The sequence below is a fragment of the Triturus cristatus genome, chromosome 10 (assembly GCF_964204655.1).
Source record: "Triturus cristatus chromosome 10, aTriCri1.1, whole genome shotgun sequence".
Taxonomy (NCBI): Eukaryota; Metazoa; Chordata; class Amphibia; order Caudata; family Salamandridae; genus Triturus; species Triturus cristatus.
The window spans coordinates 329,010,929-329,027,294 of record NC_140593.1 but is presented as its reverse complement, the minus strand read 5'-3'; positions in this window follow the sequence as shown (position 1 = coordinate 329,027,294).

The following is a 16,366-nucleotide window of genomic DNA, read 5'->3' as shown; positions in this document are numbered from 1 at the left end:
AAAGGGGCAAGTGCTTCCAGCGGTCGACCCTCTCCTCCACCCAATTCATCACCCGTCCATAATTCTCCGTCCATATTTGCTGTTTATCCGTGCTAATCCAAATCCCCAAGTATCGCACCGGGCCAGTGGCCCATTTCAGCGGGCAATCCGGAGTAAAGCGGGGAGTCCCGGACGTCAGGGGCATAATTACCGACTTCTCCCAATTTATATTCACCCCCGATAATTGACCATAATGCATCAGTTCTCCCGTCAGAGGGGAGAGGTTCGTCTGAGGATCAGTGACATATAACGTGATATCATCAGCATATAGTGATATCGTCAATGCCCTCGACGAGAACCCAATGCCCCTAGCCGCGTGATGCTGCCTGATGCGAGCAGCCAGAGGCTCCGTGGCGATAGCAAAGAGCAGAGGCGATAGGGGACATCCCTGCCTGGTACCCCTCTGAATTGCAAAGGGTGCCGAGACGAGCCCGTTAACTCTCACCCTAGCAGTGATGCCAGTATAAAGCAGTCTAATGTAGCTAATGAAGGCTGCACTCACACCCATGCGCTGCAGCAGCAGAAACAGGAACCCCCATTCCAGGGAGTCGAACGCTTTGGTGGCGTCCAATAGCACCGCCGCAGCCTTAACATGTGGGGCCAAATAGTGTAGTACCCCAAAGAGGGTACGGAGGTTGTGAGAGGTCGATCTGCCCGGCACAAAGCCAGACTGGTCCGGACGGATCATGATGGGCAGCACCGGCTGTAGCCGAGTGGCCAGCATTTTCGCAAAAATCTTTGCGTCAGTGTTAATTAATGACAGTGGCCGGTAGGAGTCGCATTGTTGGCTATCCTTGTCCGGTTTCAGGAGGGTGATGAGGACAGCCTCTCTAAGCGACCCAGGGAGCACACCCGACTCGAACGCCTCCGCATACATCGCCAACAGCCGGGGGACCAGGAGATCTGCGTACTCCTTGTAGAACTGCGCCGGCAGTCCATCCGGGCCCGGCGCCTTTCCGGCCGCCAATGAGCCTATGGCCTCCCGCACATCATCAGCCTCAAAAGGCCGATCGAAATAGCCTTGCTGATGCGCATTGAACCAGATAAGCTGTACAGTATCCAAATATTCAGCAAGCTCCACCGGCGTGCGGGCCACCCGCGACCTGTAGAGGTCTTTGTAGAAGGTCCGAAATGTATCCAGGATTTCAGGGGGAGTGCATACGGTGTCCCCTCCCTGTGTCATCACTGAGGATATGAAGGGAGATGGTCTTTGAGCGCGCAGGAGCAGGGCGAGCGTTCTACCCGGGCGATCCCCCTCACCATATCTACGGGCCACAGCATGCTTAGTCAGGAACTTAAGTTCCCTGTCAGCCTCCTCCTGATATTCAGTGAGCGTTGTGCGAGTTTCGGCCAAAGTGGCCGTCGAGGGGTCCGAGCAGTATTGCACCTCTAAGGAATGCAGGCGATCCTCTAATTTGCCTAGCGAACACCTGATAGTCTTTAGGACCCTGGCCTGCCCCGCTATGCAGTGGCCTCTTATCACCACTTTAAAGGCGTCCCACAGCGTGCCTAGAGAAGCGACAGATCCCTCATTCAGCTCAAAATAGTCAAGTATTTGCTGCTGAATCTCTTCCCGAAACACCTGATCTGTCAGGGCATGTGGTGGTAGCCGCCACGTGAAGGGTGTGATGTATGGTTTGGGGACATTCAGAGTTAGTTCGACAGGAGAATGATCAGAGAGGGTACGTGCCCCGTGAGTGACTGCGGAGACCCATGCATGCACCTGCGGGGTTAATAGCCAGTAGTCCAAGCGGGACCAGGCACCTCTGTGCGGGGTGAAGCAGGTGCCTTCCCGAACCGCGGGGTGCAGCACGCGCCATGTGTCTAATAGAGTGTAATCTGTCATAAGGCCACGGATGAGGCCAGCCGCTAGCGGATGATGTGTGCGTGCCACCCCCTCCCTATCCAGCTCCAGTGAAAGTACAGCATTGAAATCTCCACCCCACAAGCAAGCACCCCCACCCAGGGATTGCGCCAGGTGCCAGACATTCCGGAAAAAAACAGGGTCATCAGAGTTGGGGCCATACACATTAATCAAAGTGATCGGCATATGAAAGAGCTGTCCGAGTAATATGATGTATCGCCCATCCGAATCAGCTTGCACCCTGAACGTCTGCCAGGGAAGGCCTTTACGGATAAGAATGGCCACTCCACGGGAGTAGTTGGAGCAACCCGATGTGTGTACCTCTCCCCATCGTGCATGTCTGAGCTTGTCCCCGGCGGCACGAGTCAAGTGGGTTTCCTGTAGGAAACATATATCGATGTGGTGTCGCGTCAAATGTGCATGGGTCAAGCATATTTTGCGGTGATCGTTAAGACCACGGATATTCCAGGTAAGGCAGCGCAATGCGGTCAGGGCGGCCTGTGCGTGCATTTCTCATGGAGGCGTGTGGTCACCGAGGGACCCAGAAGAAGGGCCCACCCGCAGGTACCCCGCCCTCCCGTCTTATGAGTCCGCAACCACAATAAGTCTGCCCGTGTCTGGACCGCATCGTCATGTAGTGGTGTAGCCAGAAAGTGTAGTGATGTAGAACCAACCAACAATAACCCCAACCCCCCCCCACCCACTCCAACCCCCCAATCAGGTTGAGATAGCATCCCCCCCCACCACCCCCCCCAACTGGAATTGTCTTTCAATAGTGTCTCGGGAATCATCCCACAGGGGCGTGGGGTCACCGGCTCACTCCCCAGTCTATCAACGACCGGGTGGCCGGACATTTCCGCCTAGCATTTGAATCAGTATCTCAAGGTACAGCCTGGAAGTCCCTGCATGCTTCTCATCACAGGTTTCCGCACGGTGCTAGTAGCGTTAAACGTGCATGAACAGCCCAGTCTCAGGGGCGGACCCATCACCCCTTGCAGGTCTCAGGAACACTCAGTGTTGGGCAGAGGGCGCGCGTGTCTTTGTATCATGTTATTCAATGTCACTTAGCTGTCCCATCGGCGGATTCTCATGGTCATCTCTCTTCTCACGTTGTGAACGTTCCGTCTGTCTCGCAAACTTGATCGCGTCCGCCGCCGTAGTGAATACCATGGGCTTCCCTTTATGATGGATCCGCAGCTTGGCCGGGTACAGCATTGCATACTTAGTCCCCACCTTCTGGAAGATTTTCTTGGCCGGTATGAATTCGCGCCGGGCGGCCTGCACAGCCTGCGTAAAATCCGGAAACAAGGAGATAGCCATGTTTTGAAAAGTTAGTGCCCCCTTTTCACGTGCCAACCGCAGGATGGTATCTCTGTCCCGGTAGTTAAGAACCCGGGCCAGGATTGGCCGCGGCGGAGCCCCCGGCACCGGTCGTGGCCCCAGCGTGCGATGTGCGCGTTCAACCAAGAACATGGCCGACAGTCCCTCTCCAAAAAGTTCACGGAACAGTCCTTCAACAAATAGTTCCATATTGCCAATGTTAGTGGATTCGGCAACCCCAATAATTCGTACATTATTTCGGCGGGAGCGAGCTTCCAAATCTTCGTTGCGCCCACGTATCACCTCCAGAACCTTGTCCATTCGGAGCAACTTCTCCTGGGTGTCTCCGTGGCCCTCCTCGCAGTCCGCGATTCTCACTTCCATCGCCGTGATACGCTCCTCATGTTTGTCGACCCTGTGCGACATGCCATCCAGCCGCTGGGCCATGGAGTCGAGTTTTCCGTCAATTTCCTTAAGGCAGCCCTTAAGGTCACGGAACATACTTTTGACATCATCGTCCGGTGTTGGGTCCAACTGTGTTTCAGGGACCACCGTCTGCGACTCCGGCACCGCATCGGTGCCGCGGGAAGGCTGTTTCTCGAAGGGGAGCTTCCTCTGCTTGGCGTCCGATTTCCCCATGGTTCCCCCCCGAGTGTCCGCCACCTATCAACAATGGCGGTGAGGGGTATCAAGCAACAAGCAGGCCACCCAGCGCAAGGTGGAATGGTAACCACACAGGAACCCCCTCCGCACGAGGAACACCGCCAAGTAGGGAAGACCAGGCCAGCATTCGTCCCATTCAGGGCGCGGGTCTGCGTTAGTCGGGTAACAATGGCGGCCTAACCGTCCACTCGCCCAGTAGGCCTCTCCAGCGCAGTGTCTCCCCGGCCTGCAGGCACACGATGGTTAGAGCAGGTCGTCGGCAGGTACCGGTAGCCGGATATCACCTTCTGCGGGCGGGGATCGGGCCCACCCAGCGGGCGCCACGGCTTACTTCTCCCAACTCCTCACTCCAGCAGGCCCATCGGCCCAGTCACCGGATCAGGGCGCAGCCACGCCGGGTAGGCCTAGTCATTCAGTCCGCCAGCTCGGCCTCCTCCAGTCACCAGTTCTCCAACAGGGGCCAGGTCTCAGCACGTCCGGAAATCACCGCAGCCGCTCGGGCGCCAGTCGCTGGGCTCACCACGTCTCAGTTGGGTCCACGATAGCCGCCTCGCATCTGCCCGATCTCGGCCTTCGACCAGGGCCTCGCGTAGGAGAAGACTCCGCCCAGCTCGGCGCCCAAAAGCCGCTCGGCCAGCCCGGCCGAGTAGCTCCGGATCTACGAGGCCGATTTCAACCGCAGTGGCACCGCTAGGATCCCCTGCACCAGGGCACTTCCCGCCGTGTATTTTGATGGTCAAAGAGCAAGGCAAAGGTCGGATTGTCTGACGGATTAGGTGTCCGGCCGGCAGAGCCCCGTTACACGGCGGCCATCTTGCAGCTCGGCTCGGCCACGCCCCCCCAAGCCTAAGGGTTAGAGTAGTGAATGGAGCCTATTTACTAGGCACTTCGACATGATTCTGTGCTCTTCCCCATAGATCAGGGCTTGCACACATAGCCTAGGGGATAGATTCGTTAGTATTAGGGATAACCTGTCCTGTAGTGAGGGTATTTCATGGAGCTGTGCTGAATTCAGGCCTGGTAGGCCTCAAACGGGAGAGACTCCATCTTTCTTTCTGCTCCGGCAGCTTGGGATGCTTCTAGGTCAAAAGTAATGTTTTAGTTATGAGGTGTTATTCGCTTGGAGAGAACCGGTTCAGGCCGGCCCTTATCGAAGGATTGTATTTTTCTTCATGCCGAAGACACTACATCAGGCCGGCCGGCTGGGAACGTGTCCTTGGTACGGGGAGGTACAAGAATTTGGTGGGCGGCAGGTTACGGGCCGGAATTGTCCATGAGGAAATGCACCTCTATATTAGTGAAAGTCTGAGGCAGTTACAGGTTCAGTCCGTAGGCGGCATCTAGCCGTTAGCAGTGAAGCTACTACTTATTCCAGGGAAGACAGACGCCATCTTGAAGGCGGAGAAGAACCGAGAGACAGATGCTTTCCTAACAGAATAGCCAGAGAGGAGAGAGTAGCCGATAAGGAGGAGGTCCCAGTGACTCGGAGAAGGGTGATTCCAAGCGAGCCGAGGCACAGACGAGAAGGGAGCCTAGATGACCACTGAGTGCAGGCTACATACTACTAAGGTGATGTCGACCCTTTCTTATTAGAGTGTACAACTTAATCTTTCACTTTTCTTTGCAGGTTATGTGTTATATCGTAATGTTATGTGATTGTGTATGTAATGAGTAATAAAGTATCCAGTTTGTAGTGAACCAACATGTGCTGCGTGTTCTTGTATAAGAGGGTAGCCTATTCTTCTAGTCAGCTGCGGCTACATGAACAGATGTTAACCCTGATCAGGTAAGTGGTAACTGAATAAGGGAAAGAGGAGCCCCTCGAACCTGAGAACAGGCTATGCTCGAACTGGCAATCCTTGTGTGATCTGATGAATAGTGATACTGATTCCCTTTTTGTATGTTATGGTGATCATAGGATGAACTGTCGTATGAGACTGCCGTCTAGGTAGAGAGGTCTGGATTCGTAGGGGATCGCGAGGCCGCCGATTGTGCTGATACTGTCGTATGGGCAGAGAGGTCTGGGTTCATATGGGACCGCGAGGCCGCCACTTGTGATACTGTCGTATGGGCAGAGAGGTCTGGATTCGTAGGGGATCGCGAGGCCGCCGATTGTGCTGAGACTGCCTTCTGGGTAGAGAGGTCTGGGTTCGTATGGGACCGCGAGGCCGCCACTTGTGATACTGTCGTACGGGCAGAGAGGTCTGGATTCGTAGGGGATCGCGAGGCCGCCGATTGTGCTGAGACTGCCGTCTGGGTAGAGAGGTCTGGGTTCGTATGGGACCGCGAGGCCGCCACTTGTGATACTGTCGTATGGGCAGAGAGGTCTGGATCCGTATGGGACCGCGAGGCCGCCGATTGTGCTGAGACTGCCGTCTGGGTAGAGAGGTCTGGGTTCGTATGGGACCGCGAGGCCGCCACTTGTGATACTGTCGTATGGGCAGAAAGGTCTGGATCCGTATGGGATCGCGAGGCCGCCGATTCTGAGGTCTTGGTAAGCATAGTAGGAATCCCCTGTCCTTAGGTGATAGATATATGTGGTTGCAGGATTGTAAATAGGTTCTAGGGAGGGGGTAACGTTCTGGCTGGGTTAGTGAGGCTCTGATGAGCGGGTTCTATCTGATCCGAAAACCCAAGCAGAAAATTTGGCGTCACGAACCGTTTATGAAACCTGTGTGCGTTGTGGTTGTATCGTGTTTGCTTTCGGTGCGTGCGTGGTTTCGTTTGTATATTATTTCTATATAATTGTGAGTGTAGTTTTCTTTTCTCTTTCTTCTTTTTCTTTTTCTCTTTTTCTTTCTTTTCAAACATGTTTTCTAGAAAGTCGAAATCTACTTTTAAGTTACCCGTTGATATTCCCGGCTGGGATTTAACGCCTTATGAAGCCTTAGCCCGTGAGTGGGCTGATTCTACTGGTTTGAGTGAGAATTGGAATTCTTTTTTGGAGCTGGCGGAGCCGTCTAATGTGATTACTTGCTTACAGAAGGCGCCGGTATCTAAGGGTGATGAGCTTCCCGTTTTGGGACGCAGAGGTTGGATTGTTCTGTCTGCGTACAGAATTCTGCATGAGAGGTTGTTGAAGTTACAGAACTTGCATAAGGATTTGGAAGCGAACTTTGTTGAGATTCAGAATGCTCATACTTTGTTGCGGTGTCAAAATAAGTTGCTTGCTGATAAACTTGAGACGTACCAAACTATTGCTGAGAGGGCGGCTGTGCGAATTGCTCGTTATAAATACAAGAATCGGCGTGGTCGGGTTTCGACGCGAAAGGTGCGTCTGGTCGTGGCGAAAGCCGGACTGGATTGGAATCCTGATGAATGGGATGGTAATATCTGGAACTCGAGTGATTCTCCTTCCTCGGGTGAGGAGTCTGCCAAGCGCGAGTCCTCTCGCTCCGGCCGTGCTTGTAAATCTGCTTCTTGCGCCTCTGATGGTGCACCCCGTGATTGCGCTCGTCCTTCGAGCGGGGTCGATGCTTCTTCCACTGATTGTTCCTCTACGTGTACTGGTCGAGCTCCTTGTGATGCTCATCCCGCGGTCTCGGCGCATCCAGTTTTTCGGCGGAAGGTGCAGCAGGCTCCCGGTGCTCCGAATGGTATTGCTTTAGACTCTTTGGAGGATTTTACTCAACAAGAAATTAGTGATATTTTGCAGCGATTTCGGCAGCGAGTTGGTGAGCCCTTACTCACATGGATGGTGCGCCTTTATGAACTGGGCGCTGCTGGCATTATGTTGGATGCTGGCGATTGTTTGAAGTTTTGTTCCTTGAGTTCGGATTCTACTGTACAGGATCATTTTCGTAACTTTAATGGTGGTGGTCAAATTTCTTTGCTTCAATTGGCGACTGAGGGTTGTAATCAAAAATATCCTACTGAGTCTGACTGGCCTCTGAATGACAAACCGTGGTATACTTTGCGCGATGCTGCGCAACGTCTCAAAGAGGAGGTGATGAAAACGGCAATTTTTCTAAATACTGCCGACAGGTTGCTTGATGGTTTCTTGACATCTTCTGTGCGGAATCGTATTATTCGTTCTTCCCCTGTTGCTTATAAGCAGGTCATGATGACTTTATTGATTAATCAGACTGGTAACATGTTATCTGTGGTGCTGGAATCGGTACGCCAACTCGGTGAGTTGGGTGAGTGGTTTAAACCTGAACGGCAGTCCCGGCCTGACACTCGTACTCCTGGTGACAATAAACTTACTAGACGTGATATGTTTTTTGGTCTTATGGCCGATGGTGTGCGGAAGGAGGACATTGATGGTGAGACTACTTCTCGTTTGTGGGAAATGTTTCGCAAACGTGGCTGGGATCGAAAGGAGGGTGCCCGGCGTGTTCGGACGACTGAGTGTGATCGTGGTTTTTCTGACGGTAGCGGTGATGACGACCGCCATGGGCGCTCTGATCGTCGTGATGATCGACGTTATGTGCGTGATTTGTCCCCCCGTCGTGAGAGAGACAGGGAGAGAGAGGGGGAAAGAGAGAGGGGGAGAGATGATTATGTTAACAGCAGACGTAGAGATGATAGGGATCAATCCCCTGAGTTGAGAAGGAGAGAGGATCGACACATATTGGCCGATCGAAACCCGCAGTACAATGCAGGGAACAGTAATCCATTTCGTAATGGAGATGGATATGAACAGGAGGTATCGATACCTAGGAAACGTGAGAGTCTTTATCCTGATTTATCCTGGTACACAGAACACAGTAAAAAGGACTAGGAAATAGGTCAAGCTCCAGTACACAGATGGGCTCACAGAGATAATAGACCCTATGTAGATATTGATATTTATTGGAGACATCGTAATATCCAAAGGGCCAGAACATTGGTAGATACAGGAGCGGAGGCCACTCTTATTCATGGAAAATCAAAGAAGTTTAAAGGTCAGCCTTTTACAATTACCGGATTAGGTGGAAAGGAAACTCCCGCAGTTCAAACCTTACTTGAAATGAGAATAGGTAGAATTCCTAGAAAAGAATACTCTGTATTAGTGGTGCCACTCTTAGAATTTATAATTGGAATTGATATTTTGAAAGGAATGACTTTGCACTTAGATGATGGATGTTACCAATTTGGAACTAAACATTATATATCGTCCAGGCCTGTACGGGTTGGTCGTTTAAGAATGCCCCCCATAAAAGTTCCCCAGGCGACAAAAGTGGTTCGTCAGAAGCAGTATCGTATTCCAGGTGGTCATGAAGAGATTAGTACCACTATTCAGGAGTTGGTGGATGCAGGAGTTATAACCCCAGTTACTTCTGCTTGGAATAATCCTGTTTGGCCTGTACGTAAGAGTGATAATTCTTGGCGCATGACTGTTGATTATCGAGAATTGAATAGACACACACCCTCTTTGACTGTTGCAGTACCGGATGTTATTACCCTAATTGAAAGAATCCAAAAACATCCAGGTACATGGTATGCGTCCATTGATATTGCTAATGCTTTCTTTTCGATTCCGATTGCCCCTGAGTGTCAGGAACAATTCAGTTTTACGTGGAACGGGCGTCAGATGACGTTTAGAAGTCTTCCTCAGGGCTATGTGCATAGTCCTACGATATGTCACCGGCTGGTGGCAGAGCATCTGGCTGAGGTACCGGTTCATCCACAAATTCAGATATGTCACTATATTGATGATATTTTGATCCAAGGCGAATCACAAGAGGAAGTTCAGACCCAATTGGATAGAGTCATTGAGTGCTTGCGTGAGAAAGGTTGGGAAATCAACCCGGATAAATTACAAGGTCAGTCCCAGGCTGTGAAATTTTTGGGTATTAATTGGCATGAAGGGCACCGAGAAGTGATCCCTCAGGTTAAACAGAAAATTCTTGATTTTGCAGTTCCGAGAAATAGGAAAGAAGCCCAAAGCTTCATTGGTTTGTTTGGATTTTGGCGCCAGCATATTCCTCATTTGAGTCAAATATTGGCCCCTTTGTACCAGGTCACTCGTAAAAAGAATGCATTTGAATGGGGTAAACCACAGCAAGATGCGTTCAGTCTGGCAAAAGAAGCAATTCAGCATGGCCTGTATGTGATGGTGATGTGGATTTGAATGTGTCTGTACAAGGCCTTTATGCGAATTGGAGTTTGTGGCAGAAACAAGGCAAGAGTAGAGTACCGTTAGGTTTCTGGATCAAAAAGTTACCTGATGCTGGTGAGCGTTATACACCTTTTGAGAAACAGTTACTTGCATGTTATTGGGCTCTGGTGGATACCGAGCAATTGACTTTGGGACATGATATAGTTTTGCGACCTGAAATTCCTATCATGCAGTGGGTTATGAGTTCGCCGAAAACTCACCGAATTGGACACGCTCAAGAGGCGAGTGTGATTAAATGGAAATGGTATATACAAGACAGGGCACGTGTGGGACAAAAAGGAGTTGCATCTTTGCATGAGCAGGTGGCACGGGCGCCATCAACTGAAACTGAGAGTGAATGTTCCGTACCTTTAGTACAGGAGTCTCCTGTTAAGTGGGGTAAACCTTTTGATGATTTGTCCGCAGAGGACAGAAACCATGTCTGGTTTACGGATGGTTCAGCAAGGTTCATAGGGACGAAACGGCATTGGAAGGCAGTGTCCTATAATCCGATCACACAAAAATTGCTGAGTACAACTGGTGAGGGTAAGAGCAGTCAATTTGCTGAACTCTATGCTGTTTATCAAGTTCTGAAACAAGAGTTACCTGGCACATGTCATATTTTTACCGATTCTTGGTCTACTGCCAATGGACTGGCAGTTTGGTTACCGACTTGGCATTCCCATAGTTGGAAAATCCATTCAAAAGAACTGTGGGGAAAAGAATTATGGCAGGAGATTTGGGAAATGCTCCCACAGAGTACTGTTACAATCTTCCATGTGGATGCTCATACCCCGATAGACTCTCTTGACAAATTCTTTCATAATATTGCAGATGAGAAATCTAAAATTGCTGAGGCAGTGGTGGACACGCAAGATTCTGATATTGCGGGATTGGCGAAATGGGCCCACCAGAAAGCAGGACACTTTGGAGAGAAAGCCACTAGCAGGTGGGCTGCTGATCGAGGAATTTATATTCCCCTAGATTTAATCAAAAATGTTATTCTACATTGTCCCATTTGTCAGCATATCAGGCAGCGCAAAGTGCCCCAAATTGTTAAAGGTCATTTACATCGCGGGAAATTGCCCGCTCAAATTTGGCAGATTGATTACATTGGTCCACTCCCTATGAGTAGGAATTGTCAATATGTTTGCACCATTGTTGATACATACAGTGGCCTGTTGGTGGCCCTTCCCTGTAAGCAAGCTACCCAATTGAATACTATTAAAACATTGGAATTGATTATGATGTATTATGGTGTGCCATTCCAAATTCAATCTGATAATGCATCCCATTTTCGTGGAAGATTGGTACAGGAATTCTGTGTGGAAAACAATATTGAATGGGTGTTTCATATACCATATTATCCACAGGCCTCGGGTCTTGTGGAGAGGTTGAATGGCCTGCTGAAAGACCAATTGCGCAAATTAACGGATGACAAGTATAAGAATTGGCGAGATTTTTTGCCTCAAGCGCTATTGATTTTGAATAACCGTCCTTTTCTAAATGCTGAATCCCCACTTATGCGTTTGTTTCCTCCGTATGTTGATGCTAAGCCCAATGAGATCAGAGAGACTGTGATGTACTGGGAGATTACTCCCGGAGCTTTGGCTCCATGTAGAGCGACCCCAGGGTCAGCAGGTTTAGACTTGCATGCCATGGATGACACCATTATAAAAAGTAAAGATCGAGTCATCATTGAAACCGGTGTTGGTGTTCATATACCACCTGGAAATTTCGGATTAATTGCCCCTAGATCGGGGCTGGCTGTAAAAGGCATTCAGGTGCTTGGAGGAATCATTGATAGTGATTATCAGGGAGAGATTAAGGTGCTCCTGCTGAATAGCAGTGAGGTTGACTTACTGATACATAAAACTGACCGAGTGGCTCAATTGCTAATAATGCCTGTCTTCAGTGGTGAGATGACAAAAGGCACTGCCCCAACGTTGCTAACTGTACGAGGCCAGAAAGGTTTTGGCTCCACAGATAATCCTGGGGCCAGAGTTTGGGTGCAGTCGCCTAAGAATCCCCCTGAACAAGCAGAAGTGATTGCAACCGGTCAAGACAACACCATTTTAGTTATGAGACCAGGGAAAGATAGCTGGGAAGCAGTCCCGGCTGACAAATGTTACTTACGAGAATGAATAATGCCTGTATTTGATTCTTTTTCAGATCATTCTTTGGACTGTTGCTGCAGGATGTGTCGGCGTTGGACTCCTTTTGGGCTGGTACGACGAGAGAGGAGGGATCCCATCAACCCGGGCTGAGTTGAGAACCCGAGTGTCGCGTTCCTTCGCTGCGTGGGATTCGTCGCCGAACTTTTGGGTTACATTGGCCAAGCAAGTGACTAAGGCCCCTCATTTCTGCTTGACACCGATGAGATCGGTGACGGATATACTGGCAACTTGTTTGGTTGCTGTCCCTGCTTCATTGGAGACTTTGACTCATATTTTTAATATCTCAAATGCTCGTCCCAATGTTCTTCTGGGCGATTTCGCTGCCCATGAGTATTGCCCCTTGTGTACTGTACTGTCAGACCCGATACCGCCCGTCCAGTCCCAAATAGTTACCTATAATATCACACAAGGTGATTTATGTTTTTTCCTTGTGATCCTAGTGCGATTTCTGAATGTATGCGTTTAAAATTGAAAGGTGCCACTTCATTCACCGCTCATGAACGAACTTTGTGCCTTCAAAGGACACCGAAAACATGTACTTCTGTTCAGAATAACATGACTTGCAAGAGTATGGTAGTTACCCCCAGTCACTATCGCACGATGTTACTACCTGCCGGATGTAACGCCCTGAACGTCTCAGGATCGTTTAACAGACACGATAATGAGGACGCAACCACTTGTGAAGGGTTAGTTATTTTAATGAAGGCAAAAACAATACAAAGACTAAACAAAAGTTATAGTCACTGGAATCCTCCAGGCTAAGTACGTTACCAGCCCACAGCACGGATGGTCCTAACCGTCCTCTGCATATACGCCGATCCCGGCGTATGCCAACAGAGGGCAGAAATGAAATGGCCGAAAATGCCAATCGGTAGGCTGTGAGGGGCACGAAGAGTGTTGGGGAGAATTGAGGAGTCAGGGAAACACCCAGCCGGGGTCTCTACCTGAAGGGAGCAGCCGCTCAACCTCTTCCTCAGACTGCACCGGGACGCGGAGTCACCTCCTGGCGATGCGTCACCAATACCCCAATCAAAAGCAAGAAGACTGAACCGAGAGCAGCCGCTCGATCGATCCTGTGGACTTCCGAGTCTGTAACGCGGCAAACACCTCCTGGTGTGCGTTACAGCTGGCAGTCCCTGTATCTCTGGTCGGGCTGGGAGTTACGACTCCAACCAGCAAAAGCGCCACTGCGCTTTGACTCAGCCGAGTCAAAAAAGCGAAGCTCAATGGTTGACCGGTAGAGCTTCCGGGTCCTTCACAGGTGACGATGGGGCAAGACACGGCCGAGGGAGTAACGACTCGACCTACCTCCGTTCTTGCCTTACTAGAGCACCACTCCGGAACACTGCTCTTCACTAAGCAGGTACGTCGGTGTAAACACAATATCCGACAGCGTTGTACCTCCCGGTTCCTCCCTTTATAGGGCGTGTTTTCCTTGAGTTATGTAACAGCTCTCCTGTTTACATAAGGGCGTGTTTTCCTTGAGTTATGTAACAGCTCTCCTGTTTATATAACCTCTCAACCGCTAAGCATCCTGGGAGATGTAGTCCGTTTTCGCTGGTTACCGTTTTCCTCCCCTCGCATGACAGGAATTCTTGACAGTACATCCTCCCTCTCAGCGGCTCCCCACGGGTCCAGCGCTGGCAGGAAAACGCCGATGGAACAAGGAGACCAAGCGCGGAGCATGAACCCCTTCAGCCGGTTCCCATGACTGCTCCTCCGGGCCATAGCCTTTCCACGCAACCAGGTACCACAGCTTCCCCCTGCGCCATTTGGACGCCCGTATGCCCGACACTTCATACTCCACCTCCGACTCTACGCATACCGGCCTAGGTGTCCCAGACGGCTTGGAGGGTGCTGGTTTGAGCAATGATACATGAAAGACAGGGTGTATCCGCAATGACTGGGGCAAGCACACCTTCACGTTCACAGGACCCATACACTTGGTAATTCGATAGGGGCCCATGTACTTGGGATGGAACACACTGTTCTTTCGAAACCTCATGTTTCTTGTGGATATCCAGACGTAGTCTCCAGTGCGGTACAGTGGCCCGGGCCTTCTCTTCCGGTCTGCCGCAGCCTTGTATCTTCTCTTGGCCTCTAATAGGACAGCCCTTGAGCGCATCAACGTGTCTTTTATGTGTGCCACCCTGTCCGCTGTGGCGGGAATCCTGTCCTCTCTGAACGGATGTAGAAATGGCAAGAACCTGGGATGTTGGCCATAGTTGCTATAGAACGGAGATGACTGTGTGGAGCTGTGAGTGGCGTTGTTATAGGCTATCTCTGCAACCCATAGCAAGTCGACCCATTCTTCCCTGCCCTGGTCCACAAAACATCGCAGATACTGTTTGAGCGTTTGGTTCAGGCGCTCGGTTTGGCCGTCCGTTTGAGGGTGGTAGCTGGTGGACAGGGCGGTCTTAACATGCAGCGCAGTGCACCAAGTCTTCCAGAATTGCGCAGTAAACTGCGACCCCCGGTCCGACACGATCACCCCAGGTAATCCATGCAGTCGTACCACATTCTTAAGGAGTAGTGACGCCAATTCCCCGGCCGTAGGGACTCTCTTGCAGGGGATGAAGTGCCCCATTTTCGTCAAGTAATCCACCACCACCAGTATTGCCGTCATCCCCTGGTCTACCGGTAGGCCCACCGCGAAGTCCAGTGATATGCTATCCCATGGTCTATCCGGGGTCGGAAGTGGATGTAAGAGCCCTTGGGTTCGGCCATGGTCGGCCTTCATGGTAGCACTCGTAGGACACTCCTGTCCCCACCTCCTGACATCCACTCTCATGGTTGGCCACCAGAAATGCCTTCCCATGCTAGCCACGGTTTTTTCAAAGCCCACATGACCTGCGCATGGAGAGTCATGGCACCAGATGAAGGCTTGTTTCCTTAGCCTAGGCGTGGGTATCAATAGGCACCTGCCCTTCAGGGGTATCCCGTCCTTCAGCTGCCATTCTCTGTGACTGAGGAGCCACCTCCGCCATGCAAATGACCTGATCCCTCTCTTTATTCCCCTCAGGAAAGTATCCGGTTGGATAACCCCCAATACCATCCTCGGGGAAATGATGGAACGCTCGGTCGCAGGCAATGGTTCCTTAACTGCAGATTGACGGGACAGGGCGTCCGCCTTCCGGTTTTCCGTCCCCGGACGATATGTGATGCGGAAGTTGAACCCCGCAAAGAAGATCATCCACCGCAGCTGCCTGGGAGAAAGGTGTCTTGTGGCCGTCATGAACTGTAGGTTCCGATGGTCCGTGTACACCGATACCACATGTCTTGCCCCCATCAACCAATGCCTCCATTCGGTGAAGGCGTCCTTGATTGCGAGAAGCTCCTTCTCCGCAATATGGTAGTTGCGTTCGGCGTCGTTGAGTTTGCGGGACATGTACGCAACGGGATGAAGCACCCCTGTGTCGTGGTTGCGTTGGGACAAGATAGCCCCCAGCGCCACATCCGATGCGTCCGCTTCCACCACGTAGGGGAGATCCGGATCGGGGTGAGCCAACACCGGCGCCTTACCAAAGGCGCTTTTCAGGGCCTCAAAGGCTTTGTTCGCTTCAGGGGACCAGACAAACTCCTTGGACTTCCTCAGTAGCTGTGTGATTGGGGCCACCAATCCTGAAAATCCATCTATAAACCGCCTGTAAAAGTTGGCGAAGCCAATGAAACTTTGGACGTCCTTCACGCTTTGGGGCACCGGCCATTCTTTCACCGCCTTGATCTTTCGTTCTGCCATCTCCTGTCCCTCTGGACTCAGCATCACTCCGAGGAATTCCACGGATGTGACGTGGAAGTCACACTTGCTGAGTTTACAAAACAGCATGTTTTCCCTCAGCTTTTGGAGCACAGCTTTGACGTGGTGTACGTGCCCCTCCACACTGGACGAATAGATGAGGATGTCGTCGATATATACGACCACGTAGATATCCAACTCCTCTCTGAATACCTCATTCAAAAAGTACTGAAAGGCTGCCGGGGCGTTGCACAGACCGAACGGCATGACGAGGTACTCAAAAAGGCCGAACCTGGTCTTAAAGGCGGTCTTCCACTCGTCTCCGTCCCTCATGCGCACCAGATGGTATGCCCCTTTCAAATCCAACTTGGTGTAGATACGAGCTTTCTTGACCTGTTCCAGAAGTACACTGATGAGAGGCAAGGGGTACCGATTTTTTATGGTTATCGCATTCAATGCCCTAAAGTCCACACAGGCTCTCAGCT